Below are 15,663 nucleotides of genomic sequence, written 5' to 3'. Positions count from 1 at the left end.
TTATCAAGACACAAAATTTCATAAAAGAATGTACTTTTCGTTCCTTTCCTTAGAGTCTGAACAAAGTAAAAATGGATAAATATATGTTTAGTGAGACTGAAACTCTAAATCCCCCACCACCTCTACCTTTTCAACTTCTATAGTTGTCACAAATAGGTGAAGCTTGTCCTTGCCAGTCTTTAGTGACATCGCCTGGAGAGAGTAAACACTGTCATCCACAGTAATTGCTTCTGAGCTGTGTCTGAAGCTTGCTGCTCCTCTCGGCATGTCTCAAACCCCATGGCTGCATGTAAGAACTCAGAGAGATGAGCAGATTTTAGGTTTTTATTTTGTTTTCATGTTTACATTGTGCCCACATGAATAAGAACTAAAAAAGAATAAGAAGTAAATGTCTCTCTTTGCTTTTAACACTGGAAAAATGGGTGAATGAATTTTATTCCTTTGACAGGAATACTGTCACAAGTGTGATTTTGATTTTAATCATGCCTTTTATTTTTGAGATTATAATAAAATTACATAATATTTCTCTTCACTTGCCTATCTGAAAACTCTCCTATACACCTATCCTTGTTCACTTTTTTTTATTTTTCCTTATTCTTTTCATTAATTGCTATAATGTACATACTATTGCATTTTATACACACCCACCTATGTACTTTCTAAGATCCTTAAATAACTATAAAATTAAAATAAAAGGACAATCCTGCTATCAGGATATGAATTGATGTTATGAACTCAAGAAGAATTATTCTAATTATTGTAATTCTAAGACCTATGAGGCACATGTAGTTTTTTTTAATTATTTAGAATGAAATCTGTTTAATTTATTAGGATTGAGGCAAAAGTACAATAGAATGTGTGTGTGTGTGTGTGTGTGTGTGTGTGTGTGTGTGTGTGTGTGTGTGTGCTTGTGTGGTGGCTACGAGGCTATATAAACTGTAGTACTTTTTCCACAGTATTGTTTAGTTTCAAAATATGTTCACATTCATTACTCACATCAAATAGTATCAATATATATTTTCATAAATCTTAACTTTTCCTATCAGAAGTACGTTATTATACAAAGTCTGAGATATATTAGTATGATTATTAATACTAATTAAATGATAGATTTTAAACTTGTATTGAAGGTTTTCACCTGATGTAAATTTTTATGTTAAACATAATTACTATGTACTTCCCCAACCTGTGTTAATGTAATGACTGTTAACATCCACGGCAGAATTCCCTGAGCCTTTTATTTTCAGTTGCTACTTAGTACTCAAGGCATCATACAATGTTTGATACATAGGAAGACAAAAATAATAATTTTAATTAATTAAATTAAATCAAATTGTCTTTGTATCACTGACAGGAACTGGGATATGTTGTGCATTTTATGATTACGGAATTTACACCATTTTCTTCATTTTTATGTTACTGGCACTATATTTTTATGAACAATGAACAACCAATATCTTTATATTATTTTAGTTTCTTACAGGTCCAATATTTATCTGCACAATCTGTAAGAGATAGTTGTGATCACGTGTACTTTAGCCATATTATTTCAAATTCTGATAATGAACAGTTATGTCCAGAAGCATGTTCATAATGTCCAGAGAGCTTCAGAGACATTTCATTTGAAAATCATGTTCAAACATCTCCTTGTAATTTGATATGCTGTTCTTCAAATTGCAATTTTAAGATTTTTCCAACAAACATTGTAATGGAAAACTAACATTGAAATGTAATCATATATCTGAGTAGGATTTTCCTAACAATGTAAATGTAGAGGGTATGTAGGCATACATAAGTTATGATTCCATTGTAAGAAACACATATGGATTGCTCTGTCAGGATATTAGAAACACAAGCTATTTTATAGCCATAAATATGTACTCTTTTTTATTTCGTCAAATTTAATATCTGAATAATCTCTTGGTCATTTCTAAATCTCTGCATTTCTCTTTCTTCCAGTGACCCATGAAGTGCTCTGAGATCATCGTAGTCTTTCTGTTTCTTGAATTAATCATGTCCAGTCTGGCCTTAACACTGCCTACAAAGTGATCTTCTAAAAATGTCTATGTGTTTACGTCACAATTTTATTTAAAATTGCTCTATGACTCACAGTTTTGTATAGAACTAAAGATGAGCACTAAATATAGACCAAAATTCTCCAAATGTTCTAGTTCTTTTTTAGATTTCCAACTTTAGAGTTACTATTTTCTAATTTGAATCACAGCTTTCTGTAAAATACAATGTATGCTTTTACATACTGAAATACAATATAATTCTTAGCCACTATAGCCCATCTAATCTTGATGTTATCCTTTGACTCATTGTATAAATGGTACTAATATTCATTCCAAGGACTGAGCGGATGAATGTTTCTACTCTCATATGTTAGCATAGATGCCTATATATGTACAGAGTCTCAAATGAACAAGTAAAGGCTTGCCATTGTTTTTCATTTTGATTTCTAGATTCTACAAGAGGCAATGGGTGGTGCACGAAACCTTTAAAATTATGGGAGATAACACAGCTGAACAACTGTTAAGATATAAGTAGATGAAAGAACAACAATATCAATCAATCGGATCCCCCCAAAAGCCCTGAGGAACTAAAGCACCAACCAAAGAGTACACATAGCTGCACTCGCATATGTAGCAGATGATGGCCTTGTTGGACTTCAGCAGGAGCAGTGGTCCTTGGTCCTATGACTGATTGATGCCCCCAGTGTAGTGGAATGACAGAGCAGGGAGACAGAAGTTGGGGGGTAGGGTGGGGGTAGGTGAGCACCCTCAAGGGGGCGATGAGATAGGAGGTTTCTAGAGGGGAAACAGTGAAAGAGGATAACATTTGGAATGTACATAAATAAAATATCCAAGAAAAAAAGAAAATAAATTTTTGAAAAAAATCATAACTAGGGAAGTCGAGTAAGTAACAAAATGCAAACGATAGAGATGACACCTCAATTTTCAGTTAACTACACTGTGGACAGTGCATGGCAAAGTCCAGTGATAGGAGTTCATTTGCGGGGCACTAACGTGAGTTTTAAGTTGAAATGATGTAGGTTGTTAGACAGAGGACAAATATTGTGTGGTTGGTTGTTTGTTCTTAGCTACGTGTCTTTTATGTTTCTACTGAATGGTCTACAAAACCCCTTGCCATTTAAATGAAATGCTAGTCCTCAGAGGGTGATTATTTCTGCTCCAAGGAACAGCCTTTATCTAATGAATAATTGTCCTAATACAGTATCCTAATATACTAGTTATTAGTGAGTACATAGCATGCATGTCCTTTCGGTTCTGAAACTTTGATGTTTCATGAATAAATATAGGAAGCTGGGCAATATGCAGAAAGCTACTCAGAAGCAAGAAAATACAAATAAAAATGACCCTGAGATTCTTCTTTGCACCAATCAGAATGGCTAAGATGAAAAACTCAGGTGGCAGCACAGGTTGGTGAGGAAGTGGAGAAAGAGGATGTGGTGGGATGTCAAACTGGTACAGCCACTCTAGAAATCAATCTTGATTTTCTTCAGAAAATTGGAAATAGATTTACCTGAAGACTGAGTGACCCACAAATACACAAATGCTACAGGGGCATGTGTTCCACTATGTTCATAGTGGCCGTGTGACAGGCAGAAGCTGAAAACAACCCAGAGGTCCACAAAAGAAGAATGGAAAGAGAAAATGTGGATCATTTAGCCAAAGGAATACCACTTAGCTATAAAGATCAAAACCATCGTGAGTATTTCATGCAAATGAATAGTACTAGAAAATATTCTGAGTGAGGTAACTCTGACATAAAAGGACATGCATGGTATGAACTTACTAATAAGAAGATATTAGCCAAAAGAGTACTGAATACTCAGGACAAAATCCACAGAACTCAAGAAGGTGAACAAGCTGAAAGGCCCAGGTGATGATGACTCAATCCCACTTGGGGAAAAGAAAGCAATCCCGGGGAGCAGGGGCAAAGGGAGAAGGGGACCTAGGTAGAAGAGGAGAGGTGGAGGGGAAAAGGGAAACACGATTTGGTATTGGGGTTGGGGAGACTGGACTGAAGCCCTGAGGACCAGCAGAAAGAATAGTAACAAGTAACTTCAGGAGGTAGAAGGTGTGGAGAATCTCTAAAGTGTAACAAGGACAAGAGTTGTGAGAAACTATCAGGACTCAAAAGGAGAAACTTTAGAGAAAATTCCCAACAGTGGAAAGAGGGAACTTGTAGAGTGTAGTTTCAGTAGAAAGGCAAGGCATCAAGTGGAGGGATGGGGTTGCTATCCCACAGACAAAAATTCTCACCCAGAATTTTTCCTATCTGATAGAACAGCAGGGACAAAAATGGAGAAGAGACTGAAGAAAACGAAGTTCGGTGACCAGCTACAATTAGAATACATCTTAATTGGGATATATCTCATGGGGAGTCACTATTATTGATGCTATGATGTTCTTACAGAGAGGAGCGTCGCTGAGAGACAACACAAGCAGCTATAGAATTCATATGCAGATACTTATATTCAACCAATGAACAGAAGCCAAGGACCCCTGTTTTTGTATTTTGGGAAAGGCCGAAAAATGTTGAGGAAGCTGGCAAACAGATAAGAAAACAAGCAGTGTTAACTAACCTCGATCCCCAAGATTTCTAAGACACTGAGCCATAATACATTAGCTAATATGAGGCCCCAGACTTAAATACAGCAGCGGACTGCTTGTTCTGGCCTCAGTGAGAGACCATTCACCTAACCCTTGAGAAACTTAAGGCTTCAGAAAGTGGAGTGTTCTGCTGGGGTGAGTGGGAAATTTGGGGACATCTTCTTGGAGATGGGAAATGAGGAAGGGATGAGTTGGAAGGCTAATCAAGAGCAGTGTAATAACTGGACTGTAAAAATAAATAATAATAATAATAATAAAACAAGAAGAAAACACAAAAAGAACCCCTAGTGATGAGTTGTACCTTCCATATAACCTTGCCCACTATTCCTAAGATACCTTATTGGTCTCTTACTGGCCATCTTCCTAAAGATGGCCCCACATGTGTCCCAGTCTCCACAGGGTATTCTTTACATCTGTGTTGTGCTGATTGTAGATGACAGGTTGGGGCACAGAAATGACCATGGTATAGAAGATTGGGTCACTTTGGCCTTTTCTTTTGTGGCAAATATCCCATGATTATAACAAAGGATGCATTATTAGCTACAGCACAAGTTCTTACTTACATCTATGACATTATACACAAGTGATGTGTTTATGAATCAGACTCCTATAATTTTAGTTATTGTTTTCTACTTCACAGGCTAATCTTTCATTTTTTAACATTTGACTTGTCATGTTGGAAGTGGGCATAGAGTACTTATTTGCTAGATATACTATATATTTAAGAACCAAAGTTTATAAAAGACTTTATTTGGAACTGACATGGGTATAGCAATAATATATATATATATATATATATATATATATATATATATATATATATATATATATATATATTATTGTAAGAAAATTAAAGATTATATTCTTATGGGTTTAAGCAATTATTTGTATTATGTAATATTATTTTTTAATTATGTCATTTTTATTTTATACTTTCTTATTATTAGATAATTATTTTAATTATTTATATTCCTAGTTGGGCCCCCCTTCTGTGTATTTAGCCCATTCCTCCTCTCTTTTGTCTCTAAGAGGTTGCCCTACTGCCAGAAATCCAGCCTCCTTGGGACAGTAAGTTTTTACTGGATTAGGTTCCTCCTCTCCCACTGAGACCAGACAAGACATTTGCTCCACATTTGCCAGGGGCCATGGACCAGCTCTATATATTCTTTGGTTGATGTCTTAGACTCTAGGAGCTTTCAGAGGACCAGGTTAGTTGACACTGTTGGTCTTCCTCTAGTGTTGACATTCCCTTCAGATACTCCAATTCTTTTTTAATTCTTCATTAGGGGTCCACCACAGTAGTCTACTGGATAGCTCAAAGAATCTTCCTCTTTCTCAGGGAGCTCTTGATAGAGCCTCTCAGAGGACAGCCATGCTAGGCTCCTATGGGCAAGCACAGCCTAGCATCAGTAATATTATCAGGGATTGGTGCCTTCCATGGTGATGGATCATAAGTTGAGCTGGTCACCAGTTGTCCATTCATCCAGTCTCTGCTGCATTTATTTCCCTGAATTTCTATTAAACAGGAAATTGTAGAAGGTTGGTTGGTGCCCCATGCTTCCTCTGGAGGCCCTGTGAAGCTACTCCCTGAAAGTGATCTTTTCAGTTTCCATATTTCCACTATTGGGCATTTTGACTAAAGTCACCCATATTGAGTTCTGGAAGCATCCCCTATCCTAGGTAACTGAGACTTCCTAGAGGTCCCTTAGCCCTTATCCAAGGCAGCTACATATTTTAGTTCATTCTTTTGACCCTCTGGGCTTCTCTCTTGTCTCCTTCATACCAGATACTGCCTATTTTCCCCTAACCTCTCAACTATGACCCTCCCTTTTTCTTCCTCCCACAATTATTTTGTTTCCCTCTAGGTGGGATTGAGGCATTCTCACATGGACTGTTCTTCTTGTTTAACTTCTTAAGGTCTATGTGACATATCATCGTTACTCTGTACATTAAGGCTAATATCCACTTACAAGTGAGTATATACCATACCTGCCCTACTGCATTTTGGTTACCTCAAGGCATATAATATTTTTTCATTTTTCTGAAAATTTAAGGATATTATTGTTTTCCATAGTATTATAATCCTCAGCCTATCAGAACTATATCTTTACCTACACATTAGACATTTATATAACACATATTTGTAAGTAGCTGTTTTGGGAATAATTAATTAAACTAGTATTTCATTTTCTAACTTATTTTTTCTACATCTAGTAATATGTGTTATTTTGAAATCATATAATAATTGCACATCATCATTTTATCCTTTTCCTTTAATTTTATAAAGTTATAACGTGCCTGCCCTGAATATTACTAACAATTTGATCATAAGAGACAAAATTATTTTATCTGTCTTATATATACTGTTAATTTACGTAGTGAAATTATCTTGAATTAAGTTTTGCATTTGTTATTATTCATAAGTACTTTACCAAAAGAGAAACACAAACAGGTAGAAAAAAGATGCATTTATTATCAATCATGTAGCATTAGGCTTAGATGCTTAGCTATGAGCTTTTATTCCTGTTGTTTACTCTGTAGAGTGGAGATAGTTAGAGAATCTGGTGTGTGTGTGTGTGTGTGTGTGTGTGTGGGTGGGTGGGTGTGGGTGTGTGTGTATGTGCATGTGTGATACAAAAAATATAAAATATATATATAATTTTTATTCAAGTAGAAATTTCAGCATATCAGAAATAGAAATAAATTGATGTAATCGTTAAAAATTTTAACTGGCATGGTTAATGGTAAAATTCAGAGTAGAAAAAGAGCTAGTTTAGTTTTATCATGGCAGAAATAGGCAAATATTAAGACTGTATTGTAATGACACTTTCTTCAGCCAGCTCCAGAAATGGCCCTTAAACAGCCTCAAGACATTTAGCAAACTCAAATGATGAAGTTTTCATATAACATTAAAATTGGTTTGGAAATTATCAACCGCATTCTTAATTCAGTGGATTTGGAAAATCCTTTTATTTATTTATTTACTTTTTACTTTTTATTTTTACTTGCAAGATTTAATTATTTTCCCAGTACACTTTCCCATGTTCCATTTCTCATACTTCTTCCATGGTCCTGGGAAAGACCCTAAAGGAGATCCAGCTCAAGGGAAGGCCCCAAGGCATGACACCATTACTGAGGATATGAGGCACTTACCAAAAGGGACCTATCATGACTTCCCTCGAAAAGACCCAACAAGCAGCTGAAAGAGTCAGATGCAGATATTTGCACCCAACCAACTAACAGAAGCTGCTGACCCCTGTGGTTGAATTAGGGAAAAGCTGGAGGATGCTAAGGAGGAGAGTGATCCTGTAAGAGGAGAAATAATTTCAATTAATCTGAATTTCTGAGGTCTCTCAGAGACTGGATCACCAACCACGCAGCTCACACCAGCTGATATGAGTCTCCCAACACATATACAGCAGAGGACTTTCGGGTCTCTGTTTAGTCTGAGAAAATGCACCAAACCCCCAACAGACTGAAGGCCCAAAGGAGTTTAGATGTCTGGTGGGGTGAGTAGGTTGGGGATGTCCTCATGGAGACAGTGGGACAGGGAGGAGGCATGGGAAAAATAATAATGAGGCAATTAAAAACTATCAATTCAGACTATTTTTCTCTGAGCAAAGTTCCAAAAATCAGGTGTGCAGACTTCTTCTCCAATATAATAAGATTAAGCTTTCATATGGATGTTTCAAACTTCAAATGCCTTCTGTCTTTGACTAAGAAAATTAAGGAAAATTGACAGCAATGATGTTTGCAGTGATTTTATTGAGCATTTTTTGCATCACGATTCATATGTAATATGGACTGAAGTTGTCTTTATTTGTTGAGTCTTTGTGTGCTTTAGGTATCAGAGTAACTGTTTCTTCACAGAACAAACTATACAGTATTCCTTCTGTTTCTATTTTGTGGTACAGTTTGAGAGGTATTGGTCTTCCTTGCAAGTCTTACAGAATTCTGCATTAAAACATTCTTGCCCTGTGCTTTTTTTCCCTCTGAAGTTGCTGGACTTCTTAGTTTACCTGATCTTGATTTAACATTGGGTATATGATATCTGTCTAGAAATATCATCTATTTCCTCTAGATTTTTCAATTTTCTTGAATATAAGCTTTTGTAATAAGATTTGATATATTTTTCAATTTCCAAAGATTCTGCCGTTTCATTTCTGATTTTCTTAATTTGGATAATAGCTCTATGCCATTTCATTAATCTGGCTAAGGTTTTATCTATCTTGGTGATTTTCTAGAAATAAAAGTTCTCAATTTTGTTAATTCTTTGTATCATACTCTTTGTTTACAATTTGGTTGATTTCAGCCCTGAGTTTGATTATTTCCTTCTTTTGAGGGTGTTTGCGTCTCTGTGTTCTGAAGCTTTCATATGCATTCTTAAGTTGCTAGTGTCTGATCTCTCCAATTTCTCTATGAATATATTTAATGCTATAAATTTTCCTCATAGTGATGCTACTGTGTTTTATAAGTTTGGGTATGATGTGCCTTCATTTTCATTAAATTCTAGAATGTCTTTAATTTCTTTCTTTTTTTCTTTCTTTCTTTCTTTCTTTCTTTCTTTCTTTCTTTCTTTCTTTCTTTCTTTCTTTCTTTCTTTTTTTCTTACAACCAACAACTGGACTGAGCCAGGGAACCCCTATGGAAAAGTTAGGGGAAGGACTGAAGGAGTAAAAAAGGATTCCTACACCGTAGCAAGAACAATGGTATCAACTAACCAGACCCCTTAAAGCTTCCAGGGAATAAGGTAACAACTAAAGAGCATACACTACACCAGCTGGTCCCTGAGCCCTGTACCATATGTAGCAGAGGACTGCTTGGTCTGGCCCAGTGGGAGGGGGATGTGTTTGACCCTATGGAGGCTTGATCCCACAGAAAATGAAGATAATAGAGGAGTGAGGCTTGAGTGGGTAGATGGGTGGTGGAGCATTTTAAGTGGCAATGGAGAGGAGAGAGAAATAAGGTACAGTGCTTTTGGAGGGAAAACTGGGAAGAGGGGCAACATTTGAAATGCAATACATGAAAATGCAATAAATGAAAAAAAAACAGTAATGATGTAGACTTATGTTCCATCTTTCAATGATTTACAAATGAGTGACTTGGATCATTTTGAAGAGTAAATTTTAAATATTGAATTACAATTCAATCTTCAGAAATTCAAAATGTGTCTTTGTTTAGTAAATATTACTGGTTTTATTTTTAACCTTTTTGCATGAAGCAAAGAGAAAATACATTGTGTGTCTTGCTTCTCAGGGGCTTGTTCAGATTTCCTATTATGAATGTGTATTTTTCTCTACCTACTGGACTATAAAGGCATGTTCTTCAAAGAAGTGACCAGAAAGCATGATGGCTGCATGATAAAGGATCAGTTGATGGAAGAGTAAAGGGCAAGGGACAAAAGCTTCACTCTGATCTCTTGCTGTGAGGTTCAAGAAAAGAACTGAGGAAAAGAACAGGAAAAAAAAAGAAATAAAACAGATAATCATTCTAAAGTGTATTTTTCTGGGAACAATCAGGATTTGTAATGTTGTGAATGGATAAATATTTTATTATGCTCAAAATTTAGATGTTTTAGTCAATCACTCTATCTAGGAAGTGGTGGAACAAGCAACCCCATAGCTAATACGAAGCAAGAAGGGCCAGGACATGACATAGCCCCTAAAGTGGTACCAAGAGTTATTTCTACCAAGCTGGCACTGCAATCTACAGATTCACAAACAGGCTATTGAATTATAGATTCCCTAGGTCATGATTCTGATGAAATGACTTTTGAAATCACTCACATATACACCCAAATGTCTCTTTATTAATTTTGCCTATATTTCTCAGTCCAGTTAAGATGTGGATAAGAATGTTCTTGTATTTTTTGTTTTTTGGGTTTTTTTCTTTCTTTCTTTCTTTCTTTTTTTTTTTTTATCTGGAAACACTGTAGAATATTATGGGAATGACTCATATTCTTTACCCATAAAACTCCCTTTCCTCCACCATGATTATCTTCCATTTTATTTGGATCATCACTGGGCTGCTTAGAAGAATTAGTGCCAAATTATGGGAGATGGGGGAAACTTCAAATTCCACAGAGACATTGCCTACTTTTGACATTGTGGAAGAAACTACTATCCAACTCTGGTCTTCTGAATACCACATCTTCCTTCTGAGGAGCTTAAGGGTCAACATAATGTGAAGGTCAAACACTGGCTTTGGGAAATAATAAAAGAAAACAAACAACATTGTCAAACATTCTGTAAATAGTTAAATGAAAATGATTTTAAGAAAGTAGTTAGGGGACTTGGCTCTAAAGATGAACATTTGGAGAAAAAAATTCTCAAAGTAGAAGCAATCTGTAGTGTTGAAAAGTCTGAGGAGCCAAAAACTTATTTTCTAGATGTAAGCATTCTCTGGCTCTCAGTGCCTGTAGCTCTGCATTCATGAGATTATTTCTGGAGGCAGGAGAAGGAGCCTCTTGTTCTTGATCCTCTTTGTCAGGAAATTTTTAACATTAAAGCCCTGTCATGTGGGAAAATGGAAGATTTACTATTCTGTTTGATTCTCCATGTGTACATTTTGCCATGCTCTCCGTTTTTTTTTTTTTTTTAAGCTTATAAAGTCCCTCTAAGAAGCATATAAACTCTTTTCTGTGAGCAGAATCCATACCTCAATTCCTTTCCTACTTGATGAACTTTTCTCCTCATTTCAAAATTGTGATCAAGTAGCCTTTAGCTTGCTAATACCCCGAGGACCTTTCTTCCATCTTTGCATTGCTAACCTTTTGTTAACTCCCACTCTCTTTGACTCCTGAAGTGTTTCTAATTTTCTCAGTCCTTAATCCTCCACTTAGAAAGCATTTTTGAGTTCTGCAAATCTATATTATATTATTCATACTGAATCCTTCCCCGGAGAGTTTAAAATAGATGTACAGGAAACATGGACCCAGAATGTAAGGAACTTCCCTCTTGTTCTGAAGCATTAACACCAACACCACCACTGGTTATGACGTTCTGACCAAACCGTGAGACTTTAACAGCTTCATCAATCTGCCTGCATCTGGGATTCAAGGGCAGTCTGTTACAAACAGACTAAGGTTATCAAAAGCATTCGAGAGAATAAGAAGCACATTTTTCCATAATAACATTGATTAGCAGCTACAAGTAAAATTATTATCCATAAAGAACACGATGGAAAGAAACCTGGTTGTCCAAACTCCCTCAGTTTTCTAAGCCCAGCTGTCCCCACTCTATATCAAATCTTCTTAGACATAACAACTCACTTTTAATCAACTAAGTTCATAGGAAGTTCTAATTGCTAAGGATCAAGTGCTGTATCTTAAGCTAGGAGATTGTAAGAAACAGATTCTCCTGCAAACGAACTTGTTGCTTCTCAAGAAACTATGCTTTGTTCTTAGTAATAGGCTCTGAGGCATACTGCCCCTGTTCTTGACATTGTTCTAAGCATTACTATTTATAAAATTCTAAGACAGACTAAGAAAGAAAAGTTGTATTGTCATATTAAAATCCTAGGTTTAAATAAAACAAAGATAGGTTTGCTAATGTCAGTGAGGTATCTCTTTAAGAAAACAAACTTATGCTTTTGTATCTGGAGTGAGCGAGTTAGGAATTGTAATTGAAGCCTGCATTGGTTTAGTTAGTGGTCAGCAATTAATCACAATATTGAAATAGACCAGGGGAATGCCTTACCACTCCAAAGGGTCAAAGACATTAACATCCTTGACATGGTCAATTACTTATAAACAATGTTATCAATTCTTGTCCTGCTGCATTAACATATACTATGTAAACAGGTGACATATAACCAAAGAATGGTACAAATATAAGAAAGTTCAACAGGATAAAATTTATCAACAGGATAAATTTTCAAAATTTTAGCCTGAAGGACAGAATTTTTGAAGCTACAGTAAGCCAACATAAGATGCTAATAGCTTTGGTCGCAATCAGGATTTAATTGTACTACCTAAAATATGAGTTTTCTTGCCTTAAAAAGTTCCACTTTCTGAGCCTTTTTACATGTAAGTCCCTAATTCTGAAGCTTTGGAGTTATTTACAACTTCTACAAAAGGAACAAATCAAAGTGAAATCTGTTCTTTAAGTTTAGCCCACAAAACACTATAAACAGGTAGAAAGAGCTTCTGATGTAGTCCACGTCAGACAATTAATTTTTGATGATATATTTGTTAAACAGCTACCAAAATGTACTTCTGACTAGCTTCCTGTAAAGGGACCAAGGGTTTCAGTATTATTTTATTTTATTTTTTTGAAGTAAAATTTCTATGTGTGCTGACAGCTATAAACAAATTTATTTAATCATCCTAAACCGTGGAAAAAATATGGTTGGCTATATCAAAGTTATAATTTTCTTGGAGGCAACTTAAAGAACATGAAAATTTGGCACCAGAAAATGAAACTTAAAAAACACGATTCTGACATAGTCCTAACATTTCATAGAGGTTAAAAGCAATGATTTTATTCAGAAGCTCAGCTTGGGGGTGAACAACCTAGGACTTTGAAGACTAAATAGGAAGGCTCATCCTAGGTAGACTTCTTTTCTTTTCTCTGGGATCCAAATGGGCTACTTGAAATATCTACAAGTCGTTCATCTAAACAGCAGTGTATCATTTCAAGAGCTAATTGCTCATTATTTTTGCAGCTTAGCTTAAAAGAAATAGATGAAAGTTTTCTTAGCAGGTTGGTGGTTCAATTTTGAAACCTAGAGTGAAAGGACTTAGTCTGTGATCCATTGTGAGCGGACTAGCAAATAGAGCCTGTTGCAAACCCCTACTGTGCCCCATGTTCTAAAAGAATACAAGCCCCCTGTGTCAGCAGTTGTATCAGGCACACATGAATGAACTTTCAGAATGACCGTTTTATTATGTGTATCTAAAAATGAGACAAACCCATACACCTGGGGTGTGGGTCTTCAGAAAAGGGGATGCATCAAGGCCAGTGGTTTGATTAAGCATTTTCCCTTATTTTAGAAGGGATGGTGCCTGTGAGATCAAACTAAGACAGGTCTCTGCTTGTTCTCTATGAATCTGACATGCTTTCATACAGAGGCGACACTAATAGGCTGCTGTGCTATTAATAAAATTCAATTTCAAACCCTGTCCCATGGCTAAGCATGCTGGTAGGACAGAAGAACAACAACCACAGACTTTTTAACAGCCCTTCCTGGTGGAATTAAAGGAAGCTGACAGAAAACCCAAGCATGTAACAAACAAAAGCTCTGAACAATAGAATCAGGACCAAACAGCTTGGCTGCTCATTGTCAACATTTTCTACACCCTCTATCTGTTACTATCATGCTTAGGCCATACGATGCATAGCATAATAAGTCAAAATGGTTTCACACAACGTGTCCTGATTGAATGCATTTTAATTTTTGGAAATATATGAAAAGATATAGAAAACAGGTGTTTTTTAATGATGTAATAGGCCCAGCACATTCCCATTTATATATTGTTGTAAATTTTCATGTGATGTGCATACTGTATATGAACCATGACAGACATTGGCATAGCTTGCCATATCTAGTTTAACTCTCCTGGTATAATCTATTAGCAACCAGAATACCTAAATTTCTTGTTTAATGTAGGGAAGTTTTGGGTTTTACAATTACTTTACCTTTGATGCTGTACAAGGTTATATTTTTCCCCCATGTTCCCCCTGTCACTTTTATCAGCATTTAAATAATAGAATCATATAAACTTATATAAAAATATGTGGGGAAATTATCACCAGAGAAATTTTGGATAGAGAATATAATAGTCATTCAGAGATAACTTAAGACTCTTTAACAAATTAATTTCCCATAGATAAGTAGCAGGAATACAGTCTCAGTTTTAGCCAGTCATCGTTGTTATAGTCCAAACCACAATACTGGCAGTTACCATGAACACACACACACGTGTGTACATGTATATGAATTTTGACAGGAAAAAATGTGTTTGTGTTCTTCTGTAGGTTGAATCTAGGGTCGCATGCTATTCATGCACTCTACCATAAAATCACAGCCCGACCTATATTGTTTTAATATGCATTTAGTTGTTTCTGTTTTTTTAACACCACGTTTCACTTTTTTTTCAAATTAATTACTTTTTCTCAGACGGACAGCCCTTTACTAAGGGCTGATACAGAGTGCATGTCTAGAAGAGGCCAGCATTGCAGCACTGATACCAGCAGTGCACTACTCATGCTCCTTCTTAAGCCAGACTGATAGGTTGATTGAGAAAGTGAAGCATTGCTCTTCCTGAGGCATTTGGGAATCAATTACTGTTTCCCACCACTAATTGGCCTGTTTCTTCTCCCTAATTGCACTTTGTGAAGATAACTCCAGGGTACTATCTTTGAAAGCTCATTAATGGTTTTGCTCAACCTCAGGGCGGTGTCAGTCATCACTCTAGGTCATACCCCTAGTTTAAAGGGATCAAGTTTCAAGGCCTTTTCTGAGGGATCCTAATTCCATTCAGAACTTTGAAGGCACACATGACACATAGTCTCACTTAACCCTATGACTGTCACTACAGACAGAATTCTAAAATAAAATAACAAATGTATAGATATTGTGAAATTTTATTCCATACCCAATAGGTCCAGGTGAGAGATGAGAGCTTACAGATTCAAATTTAGTTGTGCTTGCTTGTTTAAACTCTCATCATTTTAATATTATTATATACTGACACATATAAAGGTCCTTTAAATTTTACTGTAAAATATTTAATTCCCTTAATTAATAAAGAAGGTACCTTGACCCATTTCTTGATAACACTAAAGCATAGAACAAAAATCATCCTAGATTTTGATAATACTGATAGTCAAATTTAAAAACGCAGATTGGAAGAAAAACTGTCTTCACTCTTGCCATTACGTTATAACGAATCACACTGTACTTCTTCCTCTAGTATAGTTTTTCACATACATGCCACATTGAATGTTGTTTCTTTTACTATAATATTTAATAAGGAAGAGATTATGATTAATAAATCACACAGATCTCTCAGCCCGGCCTG

Source organism: Micromys minutus (assembly GCF_963924665.1).
Source record: "Micromys minutus genome assembly, chromosome: 5".
In the NCBI taxonomy this organism is placed as follows: domain Eukaryota; kingdom Metazoa; phylum Chordata; class Mammalia; order Rodentia; family Muridae; genus Micromys; species Micromys minutus.
Note: the sequence above shows the minus strand (reverse complement) of the source record.